General features: G+C 37.0%; 1 long non-coding RNA gene across 1 annotated transcript; it reads left to right on the top strand.

Annotated features, from left to right (window-relative positions):
* Positions 1 to 4,892: 4,892 nt before the first annotated feature.
* Positions 4,893 to 5,878, top strand: LOC141812075 (uncharacterized). The gene is made up of 4 exons (XR_012600244.1): positions 4,893 to 5,036; positions 5,104 to 5,184; positions 5,293 to 5,383; positions 5,796 to 5,878. It is a non-coding gene; the product is annotated as an uncharacterized LOC141812075 (long non-coding RNA).
* Positions 5,879 to 8,890: the final 3,012 nt, after the last annotated feature.

Here is an 8,890-nt window from a genome sequence, read left to right as displayed (position 1 = left end):
ATTTACTTGATCGTGATCTTAGATAGGAACATCTAACTTAGTCTTGATTACATTTTTCCAAGTTGGACTTTGATGTTTGTCTATTGGCTCAGCTCAAAAACCTGTTTAAGTACCCTATACAGTTCTTACACCTCACTGTGGATGATGCAACTTCTGAAATATCTCTTTTAAATTAAAAATTAGGCGCATGGAATTAAATAAAGCAGGGATTTAGAAGCGCACTTGTTCATTGCCCATTTCTCGAATAATGCTGATGGTTTTCTTTCTTTTCTAAAATGATTCCTGAGATTGATATCCGCATTATGTGACTGATGCATCAAATGCAGTTTAGGATAATGTTGAATTAGTGTCTTAGAGATACCATTTCTGATGTAGACATACTCCTAGATTTTATGCCACTGCAAATCTTATATGTTTGTCTGAAACCTAAACTAAATCCTGGGAAACTACTGTAGTTTTGTTTTACTAAAGAATTTAGTATCTTGTGGTTTATATCAGACATTAGTTTTTAAGATGTTTTACTTGAACTTCAAAATAAAGGATGATTGACCATTATCTGATGAAATCAATGATCAGAATTCACTCTTGACATTATGATGAACACATCAAGAAATTACACTATGCTATCAGTGCATGACCGCTAGTTAACTAGGTGCAGAAAATTTGCAGAACCTTAATACTTGGACAAAAAGTGGAGCTGCAGCAGAGATGGAATCAAATAGGACTAAAGGACTCTTGCATTAGTGGAACTTCATGGGCCCTTACTGATCACTGCTTGCCATCTGTCCTGCAAAATGCTCGCTTCTAAGTTATTGCACCGGCCCCTTCCTACATTCTGACCTCTTTCAAAACAAAGGTACATCTCATGAGCTTGCTTCAGTATTGACTACTTATAAAGTTTTATTCTGAAGCAAAAAGATGTCATTGTAGGACCTGTTTACAATTTGACCTAACTAAAGATAGTGCTATCCAGCTTGTATCTACCTTGAAATGGTACAAGTGATTAGCCTCACCTGCAGAAAAACAACTGTTATGCAAGCCAAATAGCATAAGGAGAGATGTCCCAACCTAGGCCTACTTCCCCACTTTTTTATTTTGTAGCAGTTCATGCTTTGTTTCCGTTAAGGAGGAAAAAGTGGCACCAAGATTACTTTAATTATTACACCCTAAACTGAGGGCATAAAGTTAGAATGAGAAAGTGGACCTAGTTGGGTTTGTCACTGTTCTCTTTGTTTGTTATAGTGCACTTCCATGCACAAACCTCGACCATCTCCTCTCCTCTACCAGCTGGATATATCATTTAGCAAGCAGATCTAAATCTTCTGTGAAACATAATCTGGCTTTAGAAGATATGTTGTCTTTGTGGAAGATATAGTTGGTTTTATCTCTTCGTTTCATTGTTGTATGACTTGTATGGTTGGAGAGACTGTTCATCATGGAGGAATTTGGCTAAACAGGATAACCTTTTCCGACAGAATCGAATAATTAACTAATTTCTTTGAACTGGGATAAGATCCATATAACCAACCTCAAAAGTGGAACAAACACAACTTGATGTTGAGGATGAGAATAGTTTGTTTGATGTTCTCCATAGCCCAAAGGTAGTATATATTCGGTAGAGATGAATATCATAAGATCTGCCTCGTTTATCAGTATAAAATTTTAGGTCCTGAAGAGCTTATGGATTTATATGGAGTTAGACTGGCTGTCATATGTGATCTTGATATGCAAGGCATAGGACGAGACCAATTATTAGATGACAATTCTCTTAATAAACTTAAGTTTTAGATCATCATTATACAACAACTTTAAGCTTTTGGGAGTTATGCTGAATTAAACAAATTGGAACTTGGAAATACTTAGCTACAAGCCACTAAAAAAACATTAGATATTTTACGATGAATTTTACAACGAATTTAAAAAAATAATTCATCGTTAAAATATTTTATAAAGAAAATATTTTTGTCGGTAATAATTTATCGTCAAATTCTACGATGAAAGAAATATAAATTCATCGTTAATTTTGCGACTAATTAATTTTTCGTTGTCAAATTTATTGTAAGTTTGTGACGAACATTTATTTCATCGCAAACTTCAGTAATCAATGATCTGCAACGAATAAATTTTTCATCGTCGATTTTGCAATGAAAATTTATTTTCGTCACGAATTTGTGATGAATAAATTTTCATCCTCGATTTGTATCAAAAATATTTAGTCATGAAAATCGGCAACATAATAAGATTCATCGCACATCGACGATGAAATTATAATTTCGTCATCAATTGGGTGATGTTATAAGATTCATCGCCAAATTAATGATTTTGTGATGAAAATATGGTTTCATCACTAAATCAGCAACGAAAACCTATTTTCAACGCAAAATTTACGATACACATTGTAATTCCAATAAATTTGTGATGAAAATATATTCGTCATAAAATTTGTCGCTAAAAGCAAAAAAAAAAAAATCAACAACTCCCTATTTCTCTTCTTCAATCATATTTACAAATAACAACACTCAATCCAATATTTTTCTAACAACTCCCCGTTCCAACACAATATTCAATCAAATATATAACAATTAAACAAAATACTCAATCCACATATAACATTTTAACACCATTCAATCCAATATATAAACAATCCATATAAGAAGTCACAATCCAAAAAACAAGTCAACATCATCAAAGAAACAAATCTCAAAACGACGACAAGATGCACAATCCAATCCAAGAAGATATTAGACATATCCAAATAAAAACATCCCATATCAAATAGTATCAAAACGATGATAAGATACAAAAAATATCATCGTCCTCCTCCATATCATCATCCTCGACAAATACTTTCTGCTCCTTCCATATTTCTTCTTCTTTTCCTATATGAGAAAACAAACAAAAAGTATTATTTTGTATAAGATAACTATAATATGTAAAGACTTACTTTTTGCGATATGAATTTCCAAATTTCATCACCTTCCTTGGTCTCACCAACCCTATTCGAAATAAAATAGCAGTATTAATCAATAATAAAAAATAAAGGGTTCACAAATTAAATAGCAAATATTCAAAAACACTAATTTGAAAAAAATAAAAATTAAACACAATTAGGATCATGAAGAATCATCATCACCACCACCACCATCTTCACCATCACCACTGTCATAACCAGAACTAGGAGGAATCTGATTTGGAGGAGAGTCTAACTGAAGATGTCGCATTATGAAGTCCTGTTGTTGGCGTAATTATCTCATTTCTCGATCCCTTTGCAATATTATCCCCTTCGAATTGCTAACCTCTTCAGTTATGTTCTCTATTTATGCTATTACTATTGGTGGAGTAGAAGAAGATGTACCAGCAACTCTATGAGTTATGCTCAAAGAATCCATTCCCAATATCTTTCCCCCCTTTGGATCCCCTACTCACCTGCAGCTATATACTCAGATTATTCCCAACAGAGGGCTCAAATTCATCATTATCATCACTAGCATATGAACTCTTTGTGTTAGCTCTAGCTCATCATATTTCTCTTGTATTGTTATTAAAAATATTAAAATAAATGCATATTATATTGATTATATCTAATAGAAACACATTTAATATAAAGATAGAGTAGGTACATAACTATTAGAATCGAAGTTAGAAATTAAAATCCAAGATTAATCCAAACCTTAATTGCTCTAGCTCTACTCCCGCTCCAAGTCTTGTCTTTCTTTTGAAATGTATGGGTGAAAGTATCTATAAATAATAGATCCTTCCCATTTCCTTGGCCTAAAAACATTGTTAGAAATAATATAATAGTTTAAAATTAATTAATAACTTAGTGTTTATAAAAAATTGTCAATCTACGTGTATATTCATCAATATTGATTGAGCCTCCTGCATATGCCACAGATGAGTCTCCAGAATTATAAATTTGATTTATTCTATTCTGCTGACTCTTTTGTTTGCTCTCCTTAGTTTGTCAAATATTGGCGATCCTAATCCAATTTTTCTCGATGATGTAGGGTGATTCCCCCCCCCCCCCCCCCCCCCCCCCCCCTAATCTTTGCATCATTAAGTACATGCCAAATGTGATCACCACATTGTTTTCTTAAAAATCTTCTTTATTTCCAATTCTTCATTTAGCTCCCAATTGAATGCTCGCTAGAATGGAAAAAAATAATTTATTATATATTGACTTTAATATATAAATTAAAGGGGATATATACCTTAAACTCGTTCTACCATAACTCTTTTATGGGTGCTAGAGTGCTTGTATATGTCATTAATGCCCTCTCCAATGGTTATTCACTATTTTATTTATCTCGCAATTAACACGTATAAAATTTTGAAATCTATCATAAAATTATAAACAAAAATATTTTTAAATACTTACAAACCTCTATGAGAGACTATATGCTTTCGAATATCTTGTAACTCAACAGTGGACTGTATGGCCGAAGGTATTAGAGATTGTAGTGGCAACGAATCTGATGAAGATACTGTCAAAGGTGCATGGGACAGCCCTGCCCGATCAGGAGGTATAAGTACAATGTCAAGGGCTGAAGCAGACTGGCCAGGAGTATTCCGTCTATGCCCACCACGTCTGTAAAATATCAAAAATTAAGGGTTTAATTGTAAAATATAATTAACCTTAATTATATGGGGTTAAGGAATGATTTAGAAGGTTAATCAAAATTAAATCTAAGGTTGATTGGGTTTAATTAAATTAAACCCTAACTCATTAATAAAACAATTGGGTTATAGGGTTATTGGGTTTTGGATCTTGACCCATTAAGAGAGGGAATAAAACCCGGTTCCTATTCATTCCCAATCGTGAGTCGTCTTCTCTGTTCTCTCGATTCCGTAGCTAGCCTTCTTCCTCTCCGCCGAAGCTGAGCGAGCGTTGGCCGACACTGGAGCTGGGAGCCAAGGAGGAATCGCCGACGACCAGAGTTTGAGCAATTGGAGGGTGGTCCTCGCCGGAAAGGAGCTCGAATCGGGATGTTGGGGCAGCTCTAATGGCGGCGAACCGAAGAGGAAAAGGCTGATCAGTAAGGGATTTTGGTTGGATTTCGGGTTGTGTTTGGTTTTTTGAGCTTGGATATGTGGTCTTTCTAGATTTTTGAATTTGGATTTCGAGGTTGAGCTTTCTTGCTGGTCTTGGGTGTGAAGAAGAAGAAGATCTGGAGGAAACAATTGGTAAGGGAAAGTTTAGAGTAGGTTTTTGGTTGTGATTCAGTTCTAGAGTTAAATCTTATTGGATGGCTTTAAATCTTCTCTGATCTTGATCGGGTCACCTCTTTTCAGCTAGTTGCTATAAGCCGACCAAGTTGTTTGGGTTTCAGCTACAAGGAGGAATGAAGCTTGTGCTAGGGCAAGAGTTAGAGCTGATCTAGAGGTGAGTCTTGTTTGAATTCGATTCTTGCTTGTTGTGTTTTGGATCGGATGTTAGAGTGTGGATGATCTTGGTTCTGCTTCGGGTGAGTTTTGATCTAGCTACTATTGGATTGAAATTTTGGAATCAATACTTGAAATTATTAGGGTTACCTTGTCCATAGTTATTGATGTTAGTGGGTTGAATGAGTTAAGTATTGTTGGAGGTGTATGATTGTTGGGTTTAACCTATGTTAAAGGTTATGTTGAACGTAGAATGAATCGGTTGGGTTGGAATCCTATTTTGTGGGATTGGTTTGATTAGGTTGAAATGTTGTTGATAAATAGATTTAGCTAAATTAGGTCTTGTGTTGTAATTACTATGAATTTAAATATAGTATCGTGTTAGTAAGTATTTTGTTGTTGTTAATTTCAAGATTGTGACTTGATGATCCTGAGATACACGGAGTCTGAGTATATTTTTCTGGAGGTTCTTTGTTGACGATCATCTGATTAGGTGGGTACCCTGTACTTGGTCAATACACGATTCTTTTTCCAGTGCATGGTTTTTTGTTGCTATGTTGTTTATTTTGTTGATCCCCATGCTGTTTGAGATAGTATCTAGTTGATAATTTTGAAAATCATTGCTTGATACCTGCCGTTGACCTTATGATGATCTAGTGATACCATGTTCATACTCATGTTATCTGTATCATTCATTCTGTTGATACTCGTATGATTCGTTGCTTGATACATGTTGTATGATCTCTATTTGATCTATCCATGGTTAGAATAGTCTTAACTATGGTATCATAGACATATGTTGACCTCTGTTGATTCCTATTGAGCATGCTAATTAATTTTAGCTATTACATGTTGGGATGATCATCATACATCCATAAACTAGTTGTAGGGGGTTATTGACAGCATAGTTGGCTGTTCTTGTTGTTGGCTCTTACCTGACACTGTGTTGAGGTAGCACATGGGTGAGAGGTTGCACTATAGTTGGGAGTGACCAGGATTGACTATATTACCCTCCTGCTACACTGCCACTCCCCACTAGATTGACTGGTAGTTAGTTGTTGGAGCCTGTGCAGTATGTCCTGTTGTGCGCCCCATTTTACTGCCCTGGGGGAGTGACTGGGGATGGCGAGTGCAGACAGTGACTTACATTTAATTGCGTTGGTTGTTGCATATTTACATGTATTTGTTGGTAGGTTATTACATAGTTTACTTTATTCATATAGTGGTGACTGTTGCACTTGTTTGCTATGATTGTTGCACTGCGTGACATTATATACATGATTACATGTACATGATTCCTATACCTGTTGTATGGTACTGATCCTACTTTATTGTCTCAGTTGATATATCACATTCGATTACTTTGAGTCATGTTATTTGTTGATACCTGTGATCGTTGATTATTATTTTTTTCATCTATACATGTTTACTCTAGCCTATTTATTCCTGATATTTTTGTTGATTACCTTTACATGCACTTCTTTCTGTACTCACTGAGTATCTAATGCTCACTACCCAGACCCTGGGGTTATTTTATTTTCTCCCCAAGTAGCAGATAGATTTACTTGGAGCTTGGAGATTTGATCGGCTGTTTCCATCTCACATTAGGAGGTTATCCCTTGGTTGGTATGGTTTATAGTTCTATTCAGTTGGATTTGTATCTTGTGGACATGGACTGTAGTGGTGTCAGACTTGTACTGGTGGTTATTTGATTTGTTCGGATTTATGATGTTTCCGCTACGTAGATTTTGCTTATTTTGGTTCTTGTTGTGTGGCTATGTAGGCCTTATATTGAATCTGTTGTGTGTATGTGATGTGTGTTGGACATGTTGTCCATATTACAGCCGTGTTGGCCTTTGTATATGCATGTATTCAGGGGAATTGTTATAGTTACAGGGGAGATGCTGTTGAAATTTTTTGGACGGCCTTCCCGGGATATGATAATTTAGTGGTATCAGAGCAGGTTAGGTTTATTCAGATTTTCCGTTGCATTTGTATTCATTTTTTGGTGTCCGTCGGATTTGTCGTTGTGTTTGTAGTCTTCGGAAGTTACCATCGCATTTGTAGGTTTATCTGATACCAATTGTTTGATATCAGAGCATATTAGGCTAAGCATTTAGATTTAGGGTTTAGGTCTAGTGTTTGAGTTTGTCGTCGTGCTAGGTGTGTCGAAGTTGGTTACTTGACCCAAGTTGTGAGATGGACAGACAGTGACACAAATTCTCCAAGCAGTTGTAAGTAATTTCTAGTACATTTATTTCTGTTTCTAGGAATTTATAGTAGTGTATATTACAGGTGTTATTATGACCCCTGAAAATCAAGGACGAGATCGACCGTTGAGACGACCTGTTGCGCCAGTAGAGTCAAAGATTTTCGAGCATGTTGCTGACAGTCCAGAGATACCTTTACCTGATCGGGTATCAGCTATAGTCAACAAGACTAGGGCTAAGAGCCAGATTCTAGCACTGGCAAAATATGTAAAGAATCGGATGATTCTATTCCATGGGGGATTTGACCCGTGGCTCGCACGTTCTTGGTTGGAGAACGTGACTGATACCTTCACGTATATCACTTGCACTGAGGCAGAGCAAATTGAGTTAGCAGTATTCCACCTTTGTGATCAGACTATCACGTGGTGGAAGACTCAGAGGACAGTACTCGAAGATCAGAGCTTATTGTGGTCATCTTTAGAGAGGCTTTTGAGAGGGAGTATTTTCAGAGGCATTTTGTATGACTCAGCGTCAGGAATTTCTGAAGCTTAAGCAAGGTGATCGTTCAGTTACTGAGTACCATACGGGGTTCTCGAAACTTTCAGAGTTTTATCCATATTTGGTAGCTCAGGACCGTGATTGGATGCTCTAGTTTACTCAGGGGCTGGCTGCATATGTTCGGCTGAAGATGTCCAATTGTGGTCAACACATACAGAGAGGCATTGGATCGTGCTCTAATTATTGAGACGACCCAGTGGTAGGTGACTCAAGAGAGAGATGTAGAAAAGTTAAAAGGGCAGAGTTCATAGAGTTCTGGTCAGAAGAGGCGCTGTGGATCTAATAGTCACCAGGTTTTGGATTGTCCCTCTAATAAGGCTGTTTGCTATTACTGCAAACAACCTGATCACATGATTGGTGACTACATACGGAGAGCTCAGCTGGAGCGCACAGATACTTCCACTGCTGCAGGACAACCCACACAGCCACGATAGCAGAGGATACCACCGAGACACAGAGCACCGCAGCAGCAGAGATCTCTACCTTCTACAGGACGGATGTATCAGATTCAAGGTAGAGATTATATAGTACTACCAACAGATTCTCACCCAGAGATTTGTTACGCAGCTGTTCCGATGCAGCAGCGGCCACCAGCAGCACCGACTTCTGACGATGTATCTCCTTACTATGTTCAACAGCCGACATCTGTGCCTGCTATCTCTCAGCCAGCTGCACAACCGTTCAGCACAGAGGTTGGTCGTGCATATGCCATCACACGAGAGGAGGCGCAGCGGGCCAAT

This window comes from Curcuma longa, chromosome 18, assembly GCF_044706935.1.
Source record: "Curcuma longa cultivar G26 ecotype Majalengka, Jawa Barat chromosome 18, ITB_CL_G26_1.1, whole genome shotgun sequence".
NCBI lineage: Eukaryota > Viridiplantae > Streptophyta > Magnoliopsida > Zingiberales > Zingiberaceae > Curcuma > Curcuma longa.
Note: the sequence above shows the minus strand (reverse complement) of the source record. Positions and strands in the feature narration are given on the sequence as shown.